This window comes from Cydia fagiglandana, chromosome 6 (genome assembly GCF_963556715.1).
Source record: "Cydia fagiglandana chromosome 6, ilCydFagi1.1, whole genome shotgun sequence".
NCBI classification, from domain to species: domain Eukaryota; kingdom Metazoa; phylum Arthropoda; class Insecta; order Lepidoptera; family Tortricidae; genus Cydia; species Cydia fagiglandana.
Genome location: NC_085937.1, coordinates 8,454,841 through 8,479,194, shown reverse-complemented (window position 1 = coordinate 8,479,194; position 24,354 = coordinate 8,454,841). Strand labels below are relative to the sequence as shown.

Here is a 24,354-nt window from a genome sequence, read left to right as displayed (position 1 = left end):
TACGCAATGCAGTTATTTGCCAGCGGCCTAGGGCCCAATTCGGATTTTGAAATAGACATCTTTTAGACATCACCAAGATACGATAACGATATGTTTAAGATCTAACCTGTCAAATTTGACATTTGCGCGATTCTGGAGATACTCTTGAACGATTTCCACAGGATGACTTAGAAATCTAATTAAAATCTAATAGATATCTTATTGTATCTAACGTAAAAGTGACATTGGTACCCGAATTACGCTGCAAAAGAGAACTAGTTGATATCTAAACTATAACGTATGTAGAATGGATATAGTACGTGTCGTCTCTTGTGAATAATATCTTGAAGTTCGAATACGGCAGCTAAAGTGCTTGCAGTACCTATGCTATATATAGCACTTCCGATGTTCTGTCGCAATGTTATTTATTTCTTATCTAATAATATTTTCCGCCCCGGAAAGTTGTTGACGTGGCGTATCTTTATTGCTCTTACCTAATAGCCTAGTCAGATAATAAATTAATACCTACGGCTAATACTTCCATCCCTGTGAAGTACATATTATAACAATTCGTGATTGCTTTGCGTGCAACGTCTGTGGAAATGGTTTTCATCGCCGGAACTTATTCATTACATTTTATTTATTTCTATAACAATAATACATTGTGTTAAAAAACTTGCTAGCTAATTACCTACAAGCTTATAATTTAATTAAACTAAGTAAGACTTATTAAAGTATAAGTGACGATCCATAGATCTGAATTCTCATTGGACCGCTTATTTTAAGATACCTACCTAAAGCTAATGTAGAACTTATATTATTGATATTTGTCTCCCTTGCCTATCTAGATACTTTCGAGTAGCAGTGGTAGCACTGCAAACTACAAAGGAAAATCTATTCATTGAAATGCTTTGCTATTATATAATTGCATTAGAATCGAGCAACTGCGCACTAGAATAACTACTTAATGATGAGTGCAACATTGACAATTCACGTGTCTCATCAGCTCGGTGGCCATGTCAGTGAAATCTATTTCAAGCCACCAATTGTCCACGCTCCCGGCAGTGGAAGCGAACAGCAATTGTTTCTAATAACTGACAGGAGGCCACCGGAGTTCAGGGCCGCGTGTCTTGATCACTACATATCAGTCACATACATACATACATACCTACATACATACATGTCTCGTGTTTATCCATAAAATATTTACTCAGATTGAACGAACACGTGCGTCATACGATGGTATCTAATAGTAGCTACATTAGTTATTATAATTAGCGAGAATGTTAACGCTGAGATTGTGTTTACTGATTTTAGAATAATAATGACGTAATCGGGGCAGTGAAAAACTCCTACACGATTGAAGTGACTCTTATAAATAACAATACACATTTGGCTCCTTGAGAAACATAGTGTCACTAAGACAAAATTAAGAACCATTCGAATAGTGACGTTGTTCCATATTTGAAAAATTTAATTTTCATGCACAAATAATTTTATATAGGGACACTATGTTTCTCAAGGAGCGATTTGTTAACGATATATTATACCTACTTGATATATTGTTGTAAAAAGAGTACTATGCAAAATGTAGATATTTATATTAACCTTATAATTTTACTAGATAGTAAAAAACTGCTTTAATTAATTAAGAATACTTTATAATGTTATCGCAAATACATGTTTCTAATACTTATGTTGAATGATCAGAAGGTTTTTTATAACACAAAGTAGAGAGACAGACTTTATTATAGTTAGGTACTTTTCCTTAAAGATTAGTCATCCTATCCTAGACCGGGCCGGGGCAAGACTGGAGCATCCGGCGCTTCATTTTCTATGGAAATCACCACGTGATCACCGATCAGCTGTCATAAAAAATGACATGTCGGACGCCTCGGCCCGGGCATGGCCTGGTCTAGCGTGACTCATCCTTTAAGCAGCGGGACAGGCAAAAGTTAGAGCATAATAAGTATGCGTTTATAGATTTGACAGATGAAGTTTCTTAGAAATTCCAGATATTTTAATAATATTGATTCCTCGTGGCGAAGAAAATGTATCTCAGTACGGGGAACGGTGGGTATTTACACTACGGAACCGGGTAGTTCATTGTATAGATAATGTAAAACGTAATGAGTCATTTGTTTATGAGAAAGTTCAAGGCTGCTGTACTGTTCACTCTATATATTCATCGCAGTAATTGTGACGCACACTATGCCATTGCCAGCATGTCAATAGTAATGGAACAAACAAATCACTAGAACTAGTACGTACGTACATATGTTGGTATGTATATTAAATATTACCTCTATTTCTTTTTTTTAAATCATTTATTTAAATTTATTTATTTACAAGTGGTACAACTAAACGAAATTAATAAATTTCTTGTTATTTGCATTTTTAGTGTTCCGTACCCAAAGGGTAAACCGGGACCCTATTACATTACTAAGACTCTGCTGTCCGTCCGTCCGTCTGTCACCAGGCTGTATCTCACGAACCGTGATAGCTAGACAGTTGAAATTTTCACAGATGATGTATTTCTGTTGCCGCTATAACAACAAATACTAAAAACAGAATAAAATAAAGGTTTAAGTGTGCCTCCCATACAACAAACGTGATTTTTGACCGAAGTTAAGCAACGTCGGGCGGGGTCGGTACCTGGATGGGTGACCGTTTTTATAGATAATGGTACGGAACCCTTCGTGTGCGAGTCCGACTCGCACTTGGCTGGTTTTTTTTTATTTATCTTAACCTAGTCATTAACCTATAATTCGCTACATGCCCAACATAATGTCCATATCAAAGTGCATACATCGAACTTACAGATACTTAGCTAGGGGGTATCAAAATTATAAAGACGAAAAATAAATCCAACGTCGGGTCAAGTGACATTAGATTATTATTTTAAACCTTACCTGGGACCTGGTTTACTAATTTATGTTGTTGTTTTTCATATTGAGAACTTAGATATGGGTAAGTTAAATGACCGATAGTTTAAATAGGTACCTGCCTACCGTAAAATGACGCAGTTATAATCCAGTGCTACAGGTTCAAGAGGTGCATAATAATAAAAAATTAAAACCGGTCATTTTGGTATTGTCCATTTCTGAACATATTTTGCCATATAACTACGAACTACTACATTTTAACAGTAATCATTAATCAATAATCATACCAAAATGAAGATATTCGAGTTATCTAATTTTGGAGTAGGTATAGTTGGAAGTTTACTTAGGAAAAAAATTGACAAAACTGGACCTCTATTCGACTAGCGATAACTGACGTATCAAGTTGATCTCCCGTTGATGTGGGAAAGATTGTGAGTTGTCGAATACATGCAGCTGTCATCAACATTTGACATTAGCAATCCACAGATGACAACCAAACCAAACCACCACAAGTTCAGACCTGAGTTTTGGTTGTATCAAATGATATTATCCACAGTTGATCGAATCAAAACTTGATAGATTCCTCGAGGAGCTGGGCTGGCAGGTAGGGTTTGCACGACGGATCCGAAATGTATGGGAAGATCCGCGGATCCGGATCCAGATCCGGATAATTTCATACATTTCGGATCCGGATTGCAAACCCTACTGGCAGGGCAAGCCCACCCCCCTATCACGCAAAATAGGCGCAAGACGTCGAGTTGCGGAAAATCACCCGAACTACAATACAACTTGATAGAATCAACATGCGATTAATCGCATCAAGTTGTATTGTAGTTCGGGCGATTTTCCGCAACTCTATTTTATTTAAATCAAGAGTTGATTTGATGTGGATGCGAATTCTGACAGTTGTACATCTCGAATAGGGCCCCAGATTGATGATTGATTGGATAACCGTGTTGTTATTCGACTTGCAAAGTACCAATGTCGACCTTCACCTTTAATTAACTATTATCGTCACGTCATAACATTATTAGCTAGTTACTCGTGTTTTTGTTTTTTATCAGGGCGTTCAATGCCGGTGTTCGAACCCGGCAGCGATGCGACGGGACGAATGCGGAACAAAAGTCGCCGTTACGCAACGACACTATAATTATCTGACCGTGACCATTTGTATCTAAAGTTTATTAATAACATACTTATTTGTACAAGAGTGACATAGGAAAAATAATCCTTGTCACTCTTGTTTACTTAACAACTCTTACCTACTTACTGTACGCAGACTGTTTCATAGGTAAGGTGTATTCGGGTAATACCGAATGTCGGATAATTCCGAAATTCAGATGAAAATCACCCTTAATTCCATCATAATAAAAGTCTCTTTTCGGAATTATCCGACAGTTTTCGACATTCGGAATTACCCGAGTAAACCTTACACATATTTAGCAAAAGTTGTCACTCCTGTGGACAATAGTTAACAGGTTGTGTGGTGAGTGCCTATAAAGTGTAAGTAACTTAACGCAAACGCGTACGTCACGTTACGTTATCGAATGAAATGTACACTAGCTAGGGGTACTGGGCTATAACCGCGAAAATCGAAGTTCGCAAATCGCGGGGATTTTTCTCTGTCACTCTAATTACGCCTTCATTGGAGCAAAAGAGAAAGATCCCCGCAATTTGCGAATTTCGGTTTTCGCGGTAGCCGATCTGGCCCCGTAGACAACATGCCAATTGCTAAACCTCAGTAGCGATCGAAACGCAACTGTCACTGTCACACTAATATGGAAGAGTGATAGAGAGACACAAAGCGATTCGATGGCGAAGCGCAAGCAATCGTCATCGTCTTTAGAACACGGATACGGAGAATTCGTAGGTAATATGTATCAGCTAACGGCGCCTGTCCAATGAATTTTTAATTCATATATAATTCTTAGGTACTTACTATTGATAGGTTATTGATTGAATATTATAAACGTAATATCTGATCAAAAAGGAATAGGCCACCTGGGTCACCCATTTCATTATGTTCCTTCTGAATTCATGAATTTGAGAAATATGTGTTAGTATTTGACTCAAAGAAGTTTCTGTATAAAGCTAGCGCAAGTAATGATTCCAAGAGAATTTGAACAAAAAATTTGCACAGCGCAAAATGTCACAAAGAAAACTCAGATATCCGGCAAAAAAATAACTTTGCGTTGAGAACTTACATTTCTGAGTATTTAGGCTGGAATCTGACGAGTGTTTATTGAAAATGTATAAAGTAGGTTATTTTGTATACTAAAATTATGTCTGGCTTAACGGACTGATTCGAACTTTAAGTCAAAAATTAGCTTTATATATGGATCGGATATGTTTGATTGTTTGTAAAAGTGTCGTTTATGTTTGAAGAACGTTAATAATGTAAAACATTGAAAATATTTCGATTAGTGGAAATTACCCCGCAATCGAAATTGACCTCCTGCACCTTATACTTACAGAAATAAAATAAAAAATTATTACTTCTGTCTCAGTCCCAATAAATTGATCATTCTCTTTGTATATATAGATAGCTTTAGTTAAATAGTAAAATTACAATATGGACAAACCTATTAAATAGTTAAGATTTTCCTTATACAATCTTACGAATCTTTAGCCTCTGTACCCCTGCACGCCTTCGTCGATAAGTTATATACTCAGAACCAATGAAAACGGGTCACTTTGCATTAAAATTCTATACAATATCACCCAATGTGCTTTTTAATGAGAATATGCATCTTAGGCTTAAGATGCGATTATTCTGAGCACTAATTTGATGCCTGCGGATAGGGACGGTTACTGAAAACATGACGAATTATGCTTTTTTTGCTTTTGAAAGTTCCCATCTAAAATCATAAAGAATTTTTGTAGGTACTTAGTCGTATTGATGATAGTCACTTCATAGCATGACAGCTATTGATAACGGTATTACTAGTTTAAAACAGCAAAGGGCTACCTAAAACCAAAAAGCTTATAGTTCCTACACAGATTGTCTGCATTAAAACTTTCAGTCTTTAAATATCTTATTTGTCTTTTAGTTATATAAAAGAAATAAAAGCTATTGTATATTTTACAGGCAAAACAGGTTACTTTTGCTCCTATATTTTGGATGACATTTATATCATGGTCGTCACGTATCGGCCTTCAGCAGCGCATCTTTCTTTAGTATTCGGGAGCGAGTGGTTGCGCAACACCAGGTCAAGGGTAGGAAGACAATTTGGTGGCGTAGCTTCATGTGAGTCCAAAAGACTGATCACTTTTTTTGGCATCACAGGTTATGCACAATAATGACTTGGATTTTAATCTTAACTTCATTTCATATATTTCACATGTACTCACAATGAATACAGGTGTGTATTCAGTAAGGATACTACTAGTAGGTACTACGTTTGGCTAATAACCCAAACGTACACATACCGTAAACGTATACGTTTGGCTATCAAATATGATAGCCAAGTATATTTCTATTCGTCTGGCCAGTTAAAAGACGTGTAAGCCTTTTTAACTGGCCGGAAGAAGTAGAAAATTTACAGTCGTTTAGATAAAGGAGGTCCTTCTCGGACGAAGCCATGTTCGAGTCTCCTTTTATAGATATTTGAAAAGATTTTATTAAGTTAATACTTAACAAACATTAAAAATACAGAAATACTTAGGTAATCAGGAGTTTAAAGTATCACCCAGTCAATTGCCTAGTCAATATATTCTATTAATATGACCACAAGTAAACACATAAATAAACACATTAATTACAAATGTAAAAATACGCAAATAATTAAATGTAATCATGTACAAGCAAACCTGGTAAACAGTTATCCTATCTATGCACATAAATATGTAGGTATATAGCTAGGTAATCAGTAGGATAATAACAACAACGTAAGGTTGTCTAACCCTCGATTATTTATACCTAAAAATAAAATTTTGCTGAAAAAAAGGAAATAGTCAGTAGAGAACTTCCTCGAGTTCCTCAACTTAGCACCGAAACCTTAAAAAAAACTGTCATTCGTATAAACGTCAAAATTCAGATATTCCTACTTTTATTTAAGTTATGGCGAACTAAAAGACAGCGAATTAAGTTAGTTGTGCGTAAAAGTTATATCCCAAAGTTAGCAAAAGTTTTTCCCAGCCAAATCGTCTAAGTTGTAAATGAACAGTAGGTATTTACGGAAATACATGAATAGCATACGGATCATATAACCAAGCGTCGGAGAATTCCGGTAAACAACGAATCGGACACCTGTGCGGCATAGCAGGCGGGCACCGTCGTAAATTATACATGTTTACGTATCACTAAATTAATGGAATTAATCCTATTAAATCGTGTACAATTCCAATAACATGGACAGAGAATTTATTGGTTTCGTCTGGTGTTTAAGAATGTGTTCTGGGCGCCGAACCACTTTTTGTGAAGCTTGGCTCGGCCTTGACCCGGTCGGTCGGTGATCACCGCAAAACCTGTTGTAATGCTACACTGTAATAACTTTCGCCAATAACGTAATGAACTTACGATAAGCTTGAAGATACTCGTAGATTGGCGATTCATGAACGCATTACTAAGTTATTTTAAAATAAGGTACCTACATAAGTGAGTGAGGAAAATTGGTCTCAGGATTTGACTTGACACTACCCACGACCATTACCATTTCTCTTTTTATACAATAGACTGACCAAGGCATTAACTGAAAATGTATTTAAAAATTAAGTAGCTATAATGATTAATTGCCGGTGTAAGTACCTGTTGATCGGGCAACGCAATGATACAATGAATTTACGTATTTAACATTTCTTCTTCTTCTTCAATTTAAGAGGTATCCTCTTGTCGGTGGAGTATTTTCCATTTCTCCCTCTCATAAGCCATAGCTTTGACCTCTTGATACGACACGACACCAGCTATTTCTTTTATTTGGTCTATATAGCTACGTCTTGGTCTGCCCCTGCCTCTCTTTCCTTCTATCTTGCCTTCTATGATGGTTTTAAAGAAGTTGTCGTGCCGTAACAAATGTCCAATCATTTTTCCCCGTCTGTTGTTGATGGTGTTCAATATCATCCTCTTCTCTTTCACTCTTCGTTCGTTATCTTCTCCGTCCATTTTATACCTTCCATACGTCTCCAACACCACATTTCGAAAGCTTCCAGTCTTTTTCGGTCTCTCTGAGTCATAGTCCACGTTTCACTACCATAAAGTGCGATACTCTAAATATACACCTTAATCATCAACTTTTTGCTCTTACATGACAAACTAGATCTTAAGAGTTGCTTCTTCTGGTTAAACGCCTTTTTTGCCATGGCTATCCGTGTAACAATTTCTGGCGTACATCTGGAGTTCTTTGTAATTAAACTACCTAAATATTTAAAACAATCCACATTTTGTAGTGGTATATTTTTGATCACTATTGGTGTATGCTGCCATACAACATTTAGGTATTATATTTAACATTTAGGTATTATATTTTGATTAAAGTTATATTTTATGCCAACTGCCTACCGGTTATCGAGAGGTAAAACAGCGGTGAGTCATTAATTATTATGTCATCAAATATCACAAATAGTAAGCTGATATGTCCAAGAACAACTCGTTTGTAGAGCAGCTTTGCTGACAATTTCTAAAAGTTTCATCGTTTTCAAAGTTTTTGAATTAATCATTTATAATCGTTCAAAACTTGCTATCACAACTTCCATAAGACTGTATTGCCATTCGTACCTATTATATTTTAATGTGCAATAAAGAGGTAAGAGGTAAATAAATAACTAATACATTTTTATGTGAGATAACCAACTTTTTCCCACTTATCAATAATGGATTTGATGTCTGGGAACTTAATTTTGTTGTGACAAGTTTCTTTACAAGTATAGGTATTTCCTGCTCATCCTTTAATACAAATAAAAACAAAGCGATAAATTTTATGAGTTCATCAAACTTTGCATATTAAATAGAAGTTATTTATCTTTAAGTACTGATAGACTTTGGAACTTGAAAAGCGATTCGAAGTTTATAATGTAATTATGAATAGCGGAGTTGGAAGGGTTTATAATGGAGTTGAAACTATATGTCCATGGGGTCCCAGCGCGCATAAGTTGTTCGCAGAAATCGCGAAGCGTCTGGTTGACGTACCTGGTGACCGAAGAGCTGGCGGCTACCTCGCACAACGTATCAGCATTGCGATACAGCGGGGAAATGCCGCCAGCATCCTTTTGGTACAATGCTTCAGGGGCCTATTTTAGATTTAAGCAAGTTATTAATTTCGTTTAGTAGTACCACTGTATATATATTGTTATGAATTGGTTATGGATTTTTTAACCAGAAATGTCACTGTTGAAGTGTAGATACAGTTGTCAGTCACAGATGATGTCTATAGACGTTTCATAACAAGAAATAATTGTCTGAATCGGCCCCATCAACGAGTAAGTAAAACTGTCCCTGGAAAAACACAGTCGGAATAAACAAAGCCTAAACTTTACGACGTATTTCTTCTCGGTATAATAAACAACACTCACAATAAAGTTACGTTATGATTTGTTTTATTTATACAACAGTCGCTTACTAGTGACAACTAATGTACAATATTACATGTTTTATTTACCTATAAGTATTCTCGCCTGTATTACATAAGGTACCGCCACCTTAGGCGTTCACTTTTTCGCTGAAACTTTTTGGAGATTAAGAGGTTAGTCACTATTAAATCAGAGTCGAATTAAATTGTGTATTTATTTATTTTAAACTTTATTGCACCTAAAAAAAAGTACAAAATGCCGACTTAATGCCTTGTCGCATTCTATACCAGTCAGTCAAGTCAGTGTGTAGATCTTTGGCTTCAAATGTTAATCACACCTTAAGTTACAATGTGTGTTTCACTACAGAATTTTGCAGCGGTAAATAAAATATAAATTCCTGTATAAAATGATAGTGACATACAGATGAAAAATAAATATGTGAAGTATTGTCTGTGCACAGCGAATTTATATTAAAATTAATTTGATAAAATTACAATATTGAAATTACATTTTATATTTCTGAATAAATCTCTACATAAATACATGTAAACAACATAATCAATCTCACTAGACTACGATTATAACATTTATGGCATTAGTTATTCGCCGATAATCGCAGAGTGGTAAATGCACCTCCGCTTCCTGTGCTGAACACATTATTATATTCTGCGCTTTAGTGTTGTAACTTAAAGTAACGTAAAGAACTCGAGTCAATATAAAAAGACTATTAAGTACCCATCATATAGTAGTACTATTAAGTACTCATAAATCGCCATCAGATATTAATGGAGCAACCAAGTTGGGCACAAATATCTTAAACGCTTTTATCTGGACACGCACTATGATGTCAAGGCATCAAATTTTTTTTTACACCTCAGCCACTTCTATTCATATTTCTGATGGCGACTGTATAAATACAAAAAATATCCCCAACATTTGTTATAAAAATTGAGAACGTAAAAATACATGTATCTTTTTCAGAAAAGACTACAGATGGCAACTTTAAAAGGTTGGCAACTCGGACGTCGAGTGTATACATTCTGACAATATAGACTGACTGACTGAGTCAAGACTTGTGCTTTACATGACAATGTTAAAAAGCAAACCTCTGCAAACTCGTAATGTCATCCTGTAGGTTTGCTGTATGGTACAGTCTCCAAATGGTAACATTCCATTTCTAACCGCAGCTGCACTACCGGTACTGAACGCGTCGCTGTCATTGTAAATTTCCATAGTAAAATGAACAGTAGTGCGGCTGTCGTTGGAAATGGACTGTCACCTAAAGTCTAAGACTCCAAAGACTCGAGTCCAACACTAGTGCGTTATGTAAGCGCACGCGCCGCAGACGGGTGCCGGCGCCAAGCTGACATTAGCTTAATGTCAAGGTAAACGCTATTATCCTTGCAACGTCATCGTACTCATCAGTGCACGGGTGTTATTGCATGCACTCACCGAGTATTGGCACCTGGAAGGCTCAGTTAAGTGCACTCCTTGACGCACGGGATCTCGAGGTGACTCAAAGGAACTCATTATATCATTTATAAGACTAGCAGTAACCACATATTGACGCTGCCTTACTTAGTATTTGCCTAATTGAAAGCATGAGAACCCATTTACTTACTTTTATACGTGTAAGTTACAAATATCGACAGAATAAGTGCGATAGTTAACCGAGATGCGTTGTTTTAATATAATATTTAAGACGAAACAGGAGCTGAGTTTTAAACATTTTAGGTAAATATACCCGTCTCGCTAACGGAAGCGGCTCCTAAAACTAGTGCGTTAAGGACAAGGCGAAAAATCCTACGCAAAAATCTCTAAAATCGAGGCTCGTGGCGGTCTGGCGGAGTATTTATATCAATAATCGGTATTAAGAATAATAAGTAAAATATCGCCTTGTGTGGCGCTGTTATGGTGGTTCGCCTAGGTTACTCAAAACTTAACTCTCGCTAGATGGCACCACTTTTGCAAAATTTCAGGTTTTTTTTTTTTGTAAAATGGTCATGGTATTTGTATACTTAAAAGTATGTTTCGCGCACTCTTTAAATAAATATTGAACTATTAAAATAAACATTGAATACTTCATTGTGCAAAAACCACCTTTTTAATTCGACGGAGTGTTGCTGTCACGCTTTTTCCTACTATTACTCACACATGCAAACAGTGTTTCCGTGATCCTTGTAGTAGACAATTTCACACAACGTAGGTAAGTATGTTGCATTAGCGTAACGGTATGTTCGTGGAAATACGTGCAAGAGTATTGGGGTTCAAGACTGGTGCGAGTAGGTAATTTCTTTTTGTTTCTCCTTTGTGTTATCTTACCTTTAAACGAGCAATTATTATATATATGTTACTGTAAAAGCCCGAAGTACGGCAAAACCTAGGATTTACCGGTAAAACCTAGGTTTTACCGATGCCGATCGGTAAAAGCCCGAAATGTTAAATCTTACTAGTTTACTTTGGGCTTTTACCAACACCGATATGGTAAATCCTAGGTCTTACCACGGCGACCGGTAAAGTTTGAATCATGCACTGATTCTTTAGATTATTAGATGAAAAGTAGGTAGGTTTGGATCTCCCGGTTCTGCTGAAGGTGAAAGAGAACTCTACTAGCCTGCCTCGTGGCTAGGCACCCAGGTTTAGGTATAGTTAACTTTAAAACCGAATCTGCAGCTGGCTACTGTATTGGGTAATAGAAACGCGTTCCGTATGTGTTTCGCTTTCCAGATGACCAGGGTGCCTAGCCAAGATGCCAATGGTTTACGCTCCGTAGCGACCGAAGCGCAGCCGTGTCTGTCGCATTAATATGGCAGAGTGATAGAGAGAGGTATTACCCTAACGTTCGCTACGGAGCGAACGACTGGCATCTTGGCTAGGCACACAGATTTAAACGCTTTTTAAAAATCAAAAACTATTACTTATGAAAGCAGAAGAATATAAATGATCGTATTTGATTTATAATTGTTACATATTTGCCGTAACTTATTTTTAAAATGTGTTTTTCAATTAAAAGACACGTCAAGATTGTTTACCTTATTTCTAATGCTAAAAAAAAAAAACTATAGTAATAATTGTGTTTTTCATTCATAGACAAAATCCATTATTTTTAACCACAGGAAATTTTATACATTTCTTTTTTATTGCAGTGAAGATGTCCTGATTGTAAAAATAAGAGAGATTAGGTAGAGTATAATTTCTAATTTTCTTTGTCAAAAATAAACGAATACGTGTAGCCCATACTTAATCAATCGATTTATGATAATAAGAAAAATTAAATAAAAATAAAAAAACAATACGAAATTTAGATGTAACAAAAATACAAAAAGTTATGTTCCAGCATACAATGACTGGGGATCGAACCGGGAATCTTCCGTTTGTAAGCAAAAAAGCGACTGTTTGCATAACACGCCATGATAGTTCTTAGCTAAGCTGACGAACTTCGGGTACTTATTCTCGCTTAGGTCAATTAAGTACCTGTCAAACGTCAGTGTCAACAAAATTGCACTAAACATGACGGCACTCCAAATACGCGCCGTGGTCAGCCCGGCAACGTCGGAAATGGTATGGCAACGTCGCAAATGTATCTGTACACGACATTTGTGACACACACATACGTAAAATTGATGAAAATTTAACTATGATTTTTGCATGATTTCTGTATGAAACATTGTTTTCCTGTTAATTTCGCGCAAACGAATATTCGAAGGAAGATAAATGCGGAAATATTTATGTACTAATAGTGTGTAGTTACTTAATGAGCTTTGATTGAATTTTGTATGAAAAGCGAACCACCTTATAAAAGCTTTATAAAGCAAAGTGTATGGTCGTACGTCTACGAGATAAGCTTATATTGGTTCTTTCTAGAATACTCCTTGCCCGCACTCGCATAAGTCTTAAAAATACATGATCACACAGACAAAACATCCTCCAGACTGAGCATAGTCGCGCTACCCCCTCTGCCACGCATAGGCTAATTTTACTCCATATTCGAGTCGAAAGTGTCTTTGTGTGACGTCCGTGTCTTTGAACGGACCAATCACGGCACGGGACTTCGCTCACCTCGTCCCGCGCACCCCCGCATTTTTGGAATCATCGGTTGCATGAAATAATTGCTCTAAACTCGGTCTAGAGGATTCCTAGTCTACGAGATAAGCTAATATTGGTTCTTTCTAGAATACTCCTTGCCCGCACTCGCGTAAGTCTTAAAAGTACATGATCATGTTATTGTAAGTATTAAATTTCAGTGCGACTGCCCTGACTATTCAATGTTACATATCTACTCGTATGCATAAATCTAATGATGTTTTCCTGTTGTAATAAAACTTCGCAGCAATACTATGTATTGTACTGTATGTTTCCGCAACCTTCAGCAAGATCTTCCAGGGGCTTTTATTATTGGCACTAATTATATTCGATTAGTTAATTACCAGACTGACAAAACTACGTAGTAAATTACATACATAAGCACATCTTAAATACACATATCGTACTACCGACGGTAGTCTACCGTACATTTTTTGCATAAATTGGACAACTACCGTTATGAGTTACCTTAAGTGACCTACCATTACAGAAGGTGCAATACCTATCGTAATACGGCGAGTTTTTGCCTCCTATTTTAGGCTCTACAACCTAGCGCTACGAACCGAGCTAAGGAAATCTTTGTAGTTTCCGAAAATAACTCTTATATTTTAGTTTACTCTTAGTAAATTTGGATTATAAACGTATTTTTTATTTATTTATTAATCGATTTATTTTATTAATTAGGTTTGTTTATCAGTAATCTATTTGCTAACTACAAATACTTACAGGTTTGCTTGTACAGTCATAAGTGAATATCCGAAAAACCTCCCTTTGGCAACAATTAAGGCAACAGTCCAGTAAAGTAGTCTTAATTTTTTTTGCATTTGTGTGTCAAGGTTGGTAGCGTTTCGGTTAATACGAATACTACAGGTAAGTAGTGCACCGGCGGTGTATATGTCGGCGGCCGATCGTAAGATCAGGTATATCGTGAAATTCCTAGGCATATCGTGAAACGTGAAAATCTTTGACTCGTTCCCTAAGTCGACGGAGCCCCGCTACGCGGAATCCTATTTCTGGGCAGTTTGCCCTTCGAGCATCTGAAGTAACCTAACGAACCTATCCTGCCTATATATTGGTTTAATGTGACTATCGTCAAAACATTACACAGGAACATTACGATCTGCCTGATCTTACGATCGGCCGCCGACATATACATTAGGTTTTCCCCAGTGACTCCACTACATAGTTACGGGTGGTGGGCCATTAATGGCCCAACCGTGTTACCGTAACACTGTAGGCCGGACACGAGCATCTCCGATAATTATACGCCATTGACCCGATTGTGAGTTGTATACATAATCAAGAGTTGTTTTAAGAGCATAATCTATTTGTTATGTATGATAAAGGACGACCCGCAGCGAGTACATACACGTGACGGGTACCACGCACGTGGTTTGCGCTGTGGTCATAGACTACTCACACAGAGCCCTCAAAGAGACTTTTAAGTGTAAATTACTAGGTCGTGACACCACACAGTTGCTCTCACAAAAAAAGGAATCGAGTCCGAAACACCACGCTGCGCTCTAAGTCTAACTCTAACTAATGGACGTAGGTCGGAAAGCGGCTAAGTTAAAATGGGACTGGGCTGGTCATGTCTCCCGAATGCCGGACGATTTGTGGGCCAAGTTAACCACAGAGTGGAGGGGAGCCGGCAGGCCTCGTCGGCGATGGCGGGATAACTTGGACTCCTTCTTGAGAGGCTGGCCAGATAGGTATTGCACTAAATAGATACGAGTGGAGGAAGAGGGGGGAGGCCTTTGCCCAGCAGTGGGACACAGTGGGCTCTGAATAATAAATAATAATAAAAGCCCAACATAAATATTTTTATTTTATTTTTAATTTATCTGCTGATGAATGCTGATATCATGGTTATGTGTCAGTTAAGATATGTTTACCTACTACTTTTTGCATGAATAGAATAGAATAGAATAGAAAATATTTATTTGCTTGAATACGTAACAATGAGGTGAAGGTTTTTGCAAGTCGGTTTTGGAACCGACTGGTGAATCGAAGGTGAATTTGGATTCACCTTAATAAAGATTGTTCTTATTTTCCACTGAACCACAGAATAAATAATAGTACTAGGTACAGAAGACTCACTCTCTAACAAAACGCGTCTGTCACGATCAGCACAGATATGGCCGCTAGGTGGCGACAGCGCCACGCGCGGCTTATGGCAAACCCCAAAATTGGGGTGGAACGGATGTACTTTTAGCTACCTGTAGCAAAGCGACGAAATCGCGGAGTGAGCCACGCCTGCCTAAAGTTACTCCTATTTAGTATGACAATGAAGCGATACATATTTGTTTAAGTAACCGCGGTGGTTCTCATTGAACTTTCGGCAATGATACTGTAATCTGTACTGATGTCATCGTAAAATCACCTAGAACTTGTAATGTGTAAGTAGGGTTACCAATACGCGAATGTTTCCTGGGATTTGACTCGTTTTCATAGTAATGGCCAGCTATAAGTACAGAAATAAACTGCCCGATTCGAACTTTAAAGGGGCCCACCTGTCAGTTAGAAGAAAATTTTGACCGTTCCGAACAACTGACAGGCCGATACCGTCCGGCGGACTGTTAATCAGTGGGCCCCTTAAGATACTACGTCAGTTAATAGATCTAGAAACGATATGGATTAGATGTGTCATTGTCAGTGACGTTTTTATTTGAAGAAACGTCAAATTGGACACTGACATATCTAATCAATATCGTTTCTAGATCTATTAACTGACGTATCTTAACGTTCGAATCGGGCCGAAACTAATAGTCGTAGCTTTGAGGGTTTTCAATAACGTTATATATTGTTACTATTTAAGTATTAATACATTCAGCACCGACCGGTAAGTCTTTTATGTTGTTAAGCATTAGACTTTCTGGTAGGTTCTACATATATTGTCAAGTAGCAGTACTGACAATTCCGGGACTCGATGGTAGTTGTCGACTATGAAAATAATAGTCTTTTTGGTACCAAAACTATGGAGTGAGCAATCTATGTATTTTTTTCTCTATGGCATTACTCAATATTTAGGTATGTCTTTTTCGTTTACGATGTCTAGACCCGAATAAGTGAGTGCTGGAAATAAATGCGTTATGTCGGTCATAAAAGCGATCACGCTAGCCAGTGTGGTAACTGTGGTAACCCTATGTGTAAGTGAAGTCAATAACAAGTTGACCTTGCTCGTTGAACTAGATTGGCTGCATGTACTGGGACAAGGCGGTAGTTTACGTAACGTTTCAGTTTTGTAAGCGTCTCAATAGACCCGATAATGTGCTGGGTAGTGACGCTGAAAGGGAGAAATCGATTTGACATGTATACTTTAAGCCTATTTGGGTGTGTGTGCCTACGTGCCTGCAAGTTCTAAGTGTAATTAGCTACAAATAAAATGTGACGAAATTTTACTAAGTGACCGTCAAACTATGCCTACCATAAATGTTAAAAATTTGCACATTGAAAAAACAAAAACCAATACATACATGACAGATAGATTCCAGGACATTTAATTGCTGCTGCTATTTATTAGCTTGGTATGTAACGATTTATACATTTATATTAGTCCCATTTTGCTCATGATCAATGTCTATTGGGTGGCGACGAGGCTTATGTTCCACGACAATGTTAATATCACGTTATAGGTATATACTTACATAATTGATACCATAATGGACCAGTTGAAATGTAACCCATAGGTACTTAGTTGTTTTTACGATGTTACGTAATGCAGGGCTCTGAAAAATATCATATTATATCATCATCATCAAAATTAGAATTCTTAGCAAAGATATAATTTCCTAGTACCTAATTCAATAAATGTTTTTTTTAGTAGGCACCTAAGTAGGTCCAACGTTGAATATTTTTATACCTTAAATCAATATTGAATACAAGTATACCTAACAGCAAAAAGCATTTAACTAATAGTTGTGTAACGGCACGTGGGGCGGTCCGCGTTACGCCACGGTGCGTAAGGTCACTACCATCATTTAATTATTTAAGCAAAAACCCATTTGAACCAAAAACCTACGGGAACATTTACACCATTCTAAGATATAAGTTACCAGCAATTAGTGATACAATCGCATGTAGAAAATAAATGGACTTGCGTCACTCTGGATCTCGGGTGAAAAATTTCGCACGCTTTCGCAATAGTTTGACGTTTACAGTACGACGTCATTGGGCGCGACATGAGAGCGCGAAGTGTGGGCGGCTCGCGAGATGAGGGTTCAGTGCTTAATTGAGATGATTATAGGCTACTATTTCCTAGTTTGTACAGTCAACTGTAAAAATATGGGTGTAGCCAACTTATTCAAAAATATGGCCCATAGTTCTTAATTCGCTGACATAAGAGCTATGGGACATATTTTTGAGATGATTTGTGCACCCATATTTTTACAGTTGACTGTACGTTCGGTTCGGTAGTAGTTGTATACTTACTTAGTTGCTAAGAATTGGCTTTGTATTTTTTGTTTAATTATTAATTACGCTCTCCTTTGTATTATGTTAGTGTAAACATGTATTTCTCAGGAAGTGATTATTCTTGTAATCTTTTGAGAAATAAACACCTTATAAACCTGAACCTAGTATAGTTATTTAGTTAATTTAGGCGAGCTAATATCAATGAGGCAACGAAGTCCTTAAAAGCGATGTGTACCTAATAATCTCACTTATGCAAGCTTAGCTAAGATATGTGCTTGGTACGTTTGGCAATAAGACGATAGTATAATTAAACTAAATACAGCACATATCATAAAAAAAACATTATCAATTATATATTAATAATCCAACTCTAACCAAAATAAAGTGCAATTCGTTATCGCAAACCAACTAAAACTAGATACATCGTCCTTAGTACGGAACTCTAATGAGATTGCAAATAAAGTTCAAAACCCGAAATGTATAAGTAAAACATTCAGGCCTCGACCCAAATATGCAGTCGGATGAGCATTTCATCATGAAGTATAAGTTTTAATTTAACATATTGTGATATAAATATTATTTAAGAATTTTCGTAGGTAAGTATATTTTTCATTTTTTTAAACTAGCATCTTTTGATTTTGTATAAAGTTCTATTTAAAAAAAATATAGACTAAGTTCAAAATAAGAGTTTTGTTCTTCATGGTACAGGAAATTTATGGTATGAAATCATCTAAGTTGTTTTTTAATCTCTTAAAAAACAGTTACGAGTGGTACTAGGATATCAATTACAAATTACAATGTACGTACCTATAAGTACTTAATGATAATTTCAATAATTTTGATAGGGGTTGCTCCCCATGTCCCTTAGTTCTGACAATCTTAAAAATGTAAGATTAGTTCTAAATTGATTGTATGTACTTAATTCTATATAAAAATAAACAGCTTAAATTTTAATATTTTTAAGTACTGAATGAATAATTATGAATCAAATTGGACTTTTTATTGAGTTGATGCATAATTAATTATTGATGTTATAAAACTACGAGATTTATATATAAGTAGGTAGGTACGTAAGCCTCAAAAGGATGGAAAACGAGCGATTACGTAACAATACAAAAGGTAAAATTACGAAAGAACGCTTAATATTCATAATAATATCATTTAAAAAAAACATTTACAACACAGGTATGCAGCATTAATTATATTGTACATATATGTATGAAAAAAGAGAAATTTACGAGAATTAAATACCTATGTCATTTGCTTAGTTTCTTTAAATGTACATAAGCAGTGACTAAGATTGGAGAGGTTAAGTTTAACGGAGCCATTCAAAATAGTGTTGTTTATAAGTTTATGAAATTTATATGTATGTTAGTCTATAAGGTATATATTATTAGGGCCTTGTTGCCCAAATTAAATAAAAAAAATAGGTATATAATCTTTAAGAGGTTAACACATCAGCAAGTGTTTAACTGCTGGCTAAAAGTCAGGATTTCATGTTATATGTATGGCTCGCGCGGTCACGCGGTCGTTCACCAATAAGATGGACCGATCAAGTTAAAGACTCGTCATCCTCTGCTTTCTACACGGTCGTCAGAGACGCGTTGGACAGAAACCGGTGGAGACAGATCATCCGCTCCAGATGCAACCCTGATACTGACCACGATCCTCAGACATGAGGGAACGACCAAAGAGAGTATGGCTCGCAATCATTTGTCAATCACTTTTTCAATATTATATAACAACAATAGTGCCGGGGTAGCCCTCGGCATGCGCGTGAGCAGCTCCCGTGGCATTAATTTAGCGATAATCCACCCTGCGACCTTGGTTTTTGGCTCGGATAACATACACGTGGCAAACTAAGGGGCTGGTTTCGCTAGAATTTTGGGGCACAGATTTTGAAACAAAACTTGTCACTCGTCACTTCACTCCTGTCTACAATATCTATTTAACAGCTTGTGTGGTAATGAGTATTTTTTCACTCCAGTTAATAGAAAAGGAGTACCCCGTTTGGATGAGGGTTTGATAAAAAAATAGGCATATACACTCAAACATTGGGATTTTTTCATGAAACGTCAATATGACTTGCACCTGTTCAATATGACTTGCACCTGCAATTTATTCTGTTAGGCATTATACTATTAAGAGCCCTTCAACGTGCACACTAGCGCCACTACTAAATTATCGTGATTATTTAAATTTCACGAAAGATATTTAAAAAAGGAGGCCGCTATGGACTGTATTGTGTATTTAAGTACCTTTTGAATACATCAAACTAGTTTTTATGTTGCTGGATTTGTCAATCTATGCGTCCAAAGTAAAAAAGGCCGTTTTTGTTTTGAGTTCCTAGATCGACGAATCCAGCAACATAAAAACTAGTTATTATATTATGTATATAGTATTTAGCAGTGGCGCTAGTGTGCACGTTGAAGGCCTCTTAGTAAATTTTGTTAATGGAAACTGTTTATTTAGTGCTGTATTCTAAGTACATATTAACGGTTACAATAAGCAAAATTATACTTAGTATGTTTGCAACATATTTCTTAAACTTTTTTTTACCATTCTGTAGGCCTAATGTATGGCCCTATCCCCGTGATAAAATAAATGTCATTTTCAACACCACACGATTGAAAGAGACGGACTCTGTCATTATCACATAAACTGTCATTATTACACATGACATGTAAAAATATTTTTTATCAATAAATGATCATATCGTATCGTATCACACTGTCACGTAGACAAATACGACCAACCTATCCGTACTGAAAATTATCTACTAACGCGTTGCTTCAAGTATAGGTATATTTACAGCAAAATGCGAGGGTAGTTTTTTTTTAAATATTATTAAAAACAAATCAAAATAACCTAGCTCCCATTGGAACCGACGCCTAAAGCCTTGAACTTCCACATCAGGTCACGTTGATAAAAATAACATTGAATAGGGCCCTTTGTGCTTTAGAATCCTTTAAATTTTCAAGGTCCACGCCATAAAGGGGACGACTAGAATTAATCAATTCATGCTTTGAAGAACCATGGGTATGATATAATCGGAACAAAGTAGTCGTGGGTACCGGTACAAACCGGTGCACAAAAAACTTTCGGCGTTCGTTGCGTGTAGGGTTGCCAACCGTACTATATAATATAGTATTGTACTATATTTCGGCCTTGCGTACTATATATTTTTAGGATACTAAGGACTGTTCATTTTATTAAGCGGACACACAAAAAAGTATAAATTACATTTTTCTAATTCTGGAATCGCTTTATTTAGATAAATATAATAAAAACGGAAACCAACGCAAAACATTTTAATGTAAATATAGTATAAAATAATAACATCGGTAAGATTTTCGTACTTTTACACGGTTGCGCCGTTCAAGTGCCTGCACATCAATTTTTGACACTTTTTGACAAGTTGTAAACAACATTCGTTTGAATTCTTTCAATGTTTTAGCTTCTCATCTACCCTTTTTTAAGTGCATCTTCACATTGGTCTAGTGCCACTCGATGGAGTGGAGCTCCGGGCAATTAGATGAGTTGACTTGTTTTTGAACGAAATCAATGTTTTTCAAATTCAGTAGCTTCACTTTCTGACCAGCATAGTGGGCACTTGCCAAATCAGGCCGAAATGAAGAGGTGACATTATGCGTCTGATAGACGGAAAGTACTCGTTATTAGATGCATTATTTTCTGTAAATGTCGCAACCAAAGTTCATGTCGCAAAATAGAACAAACTTTTTAAGGCCACAGGAACCAATTGCCTGCCAAACAAGGACTTTCTTCATGAATTGGTCAATTTTGATGTTACTCTCCTCGTCGAATATATGATCTTCTACAACGGCATGGTAGCATCAGGGCCATTGGTAACGTACTACAGCAACATTTTACGCATTTTCCGTTGTCCATTAAAATGCTACGAAATTTATCTTAATGTAAAATGTAGTACAGTTTGACGCTTCTTTTTTTCGATTGCTTTCGCTGCTCTGTAATTCTTTTGTCCATTTTTTTCTTTCTATGGGTCAATTTATTGTACATACTTCTTATTTTTTAATCTGTGCCTACTCTAACGCCTGCTGTCTTAGGAATTTCGCGAACCGATAAGTAATTTATTGATTTTAACAGCCGCATGACAATACTTATGTTTCTGGATTGGCCGGGCCGCTTCTGTGCCGGGATTTTGTAAAATCTTCAAGCATATGATGCCCTGCAAATGTTTTAATAATTTTATTCACGTTTAACTTGGAAAATTTGTACATATTTACGATTTTTCGCAGTGAATACTAGCCTGTGCATCCTTATTGCAGAACTAACTTGCTATGTTCCAAATTTGTTCGGTCCTTCGGGAAAAATATTTGACTATTATGGGAACAAATATGTAGCAATTGATAAATAAGGGATTGTTAATTATATTGTTATGAGCTGTACGTCAATTGATTTTAAATTCGCCGATTAAAAGAGGTGTAAGAGTGTCCGCTTAGTAAACTGAACAGTCCTTATATAGTACGCAAAAATACTATATTTCGATGGATCCTTACGCGGTGCTTTTTTTTTCATAAATATGAAATAACAACATGCCTTAACGTGAACCTACGTGTCAATGTTACTGTCAAGAGTGTTATGTCAAAAGTGACACTATCAGTGTCACTGTTACGTCCTCATATACAGCACTCAGCCAACTGTCAACGGTTTTTTCATCTTGCGATGTGAAGTTTCAGAAGTTTGTAACTTTGCATCAACGAAATAAATTGAAATAATATTTCAAACTACTTGTGAAATGGATGACCAAAATGATAATCTGATAATGATCAAAGTACAGTCGACTCTCGTTAATTCTAAATTCAAGGGACTTTTAAAATATTACGAATTATCGAGAGTTCGAAATATCAAATGGTTCGAAATTTTTGAATTTATGAAAGTTATAATTACTGAGTAACAATCAATTGTGATTTATTATGTTATGTAGGAAAAACATTTCTCTAAAATCGAAAATGGCCAAGATATTTGACCCGAAAGTCGGGAAAAGTAAAATTTCGATGATGTGATGTGAGTATGTGATTGATGTGCTAATAACATCACTCGCATGATTTTTTTTCTAAGTGCTGCAACCCCTTTGCTTTAGTCCAACCCATGATACACACGCCTACTGACACGCGCGATATTTGGCATACTTTTCATTTATTTTAAACCATCTCCTTGACTGTACTATATTTTCTTTCAGTGTACTATATATTTTATATGTAATTTTGCAAAATACTATATTTCACTAAAAAAAAGTTGGCAACCCTAGTTGCGAGTGGCATCGAATTACGATCATGGAGGTGCCGAATAAACCGCATTGCGGAAATAAACTAAGTAGAACCAGGAGGCGTGTTCTGATTGTAATAGGTTGTGAATTTGTTATGGATATGATGTATCAGTGTCAAAAGAGAGATTTTATCAATTAGAAATGTCGCTTGATATTGACAGATCATATCCATGCCTAACTAGTTTAGATCAAAATCATACTCTGTTATTACAATCAGAATACGCCTCCTTGTGAATGGACAGTGATATCACCCATTACCTGCCGCTGTCACGCTGCATCAGTAACACATCTCTGCTGTCCCAATCTGAATCTTAACCTCTATACTCTGTATCTTTAGGTAGTTAAATCATCATCATCATCTCAGCCATAAGACGTCCACCGCTGAACATAGGCCTCCCCCTTGGACCTCCATACGTGCCGGTTGGAAGCGACCCGCATCCAGCGTCTTCGGGCGACCTTAACAAGGTCGTCTGTCCATCTTGTGGGTGGACATCCTACGCTGCGCTTGCTATTCCGTGGTCTCCACTCGAGCACTTTTCGACCCCATCGGCCATCTTCTCTGCGTGCAATATGGCCTGCCCATTGCCTCTTCAGCTTGCTAATCCGGTGGGCTATGTCGGAGACTTTAGTTCGTCTACGGATCTCCTCATTTCCGATTCGATCACGTAGAGAAACTCCGAGCATAGCCCTCTCCATAGAGCTCGAGAGATTAAAGGGGCCCACAGATTACCAGTTCGCCGGACGATATCAGCCTGTCAGTTAAACGCAAAAGGTGACAGTTCAGAACAACTGACAGGCTGATATAGTCCGGCGAATTGGTAATCTGTGGGCCCCTTTAATCTCGTTCTACTTTCATCAATTGCTACTAAATTATGATTGAAAGTGGCAACTAGTGGCATATTGTTAATCGTTCGGGCACTTACTCGTACGTTATCGTAAATGTTTATTGTTTACATGTCAGCATTTACCGACGCGGTCATCTGGGTTTTCTGGCAAATCTTTTAGAAAATATTGTGCAACAAATGAGTTACGGACAAGCTGTTAATAATTAATTTATACACAGCACATTTAAGACCTACTATAAAGGCCAATACATTATTATAGAGATGTTATACATTTTCTTTATTTAACTTGGGTCTTAGGTTAGGAGGATTTTACAATGTGAGATGTTGACAAACATTA

The 24,354-nt window shown here is 36.7% G+C and overlaps 1 long non-coding RNA gene across 1 annotated transcript in view; it reads left to right on the top strand.

The window, feature by feature from the left end:
* LOC134665109 (uncharacterized) overlaps positions 1 to 24,354 on the top strand; it is a 347,418-nt gene that overhangs the window by 271,409 nt on the left and 51,655 nt on the right. The gene's annotated exons all lie outside the window — the stretch shown is intronic.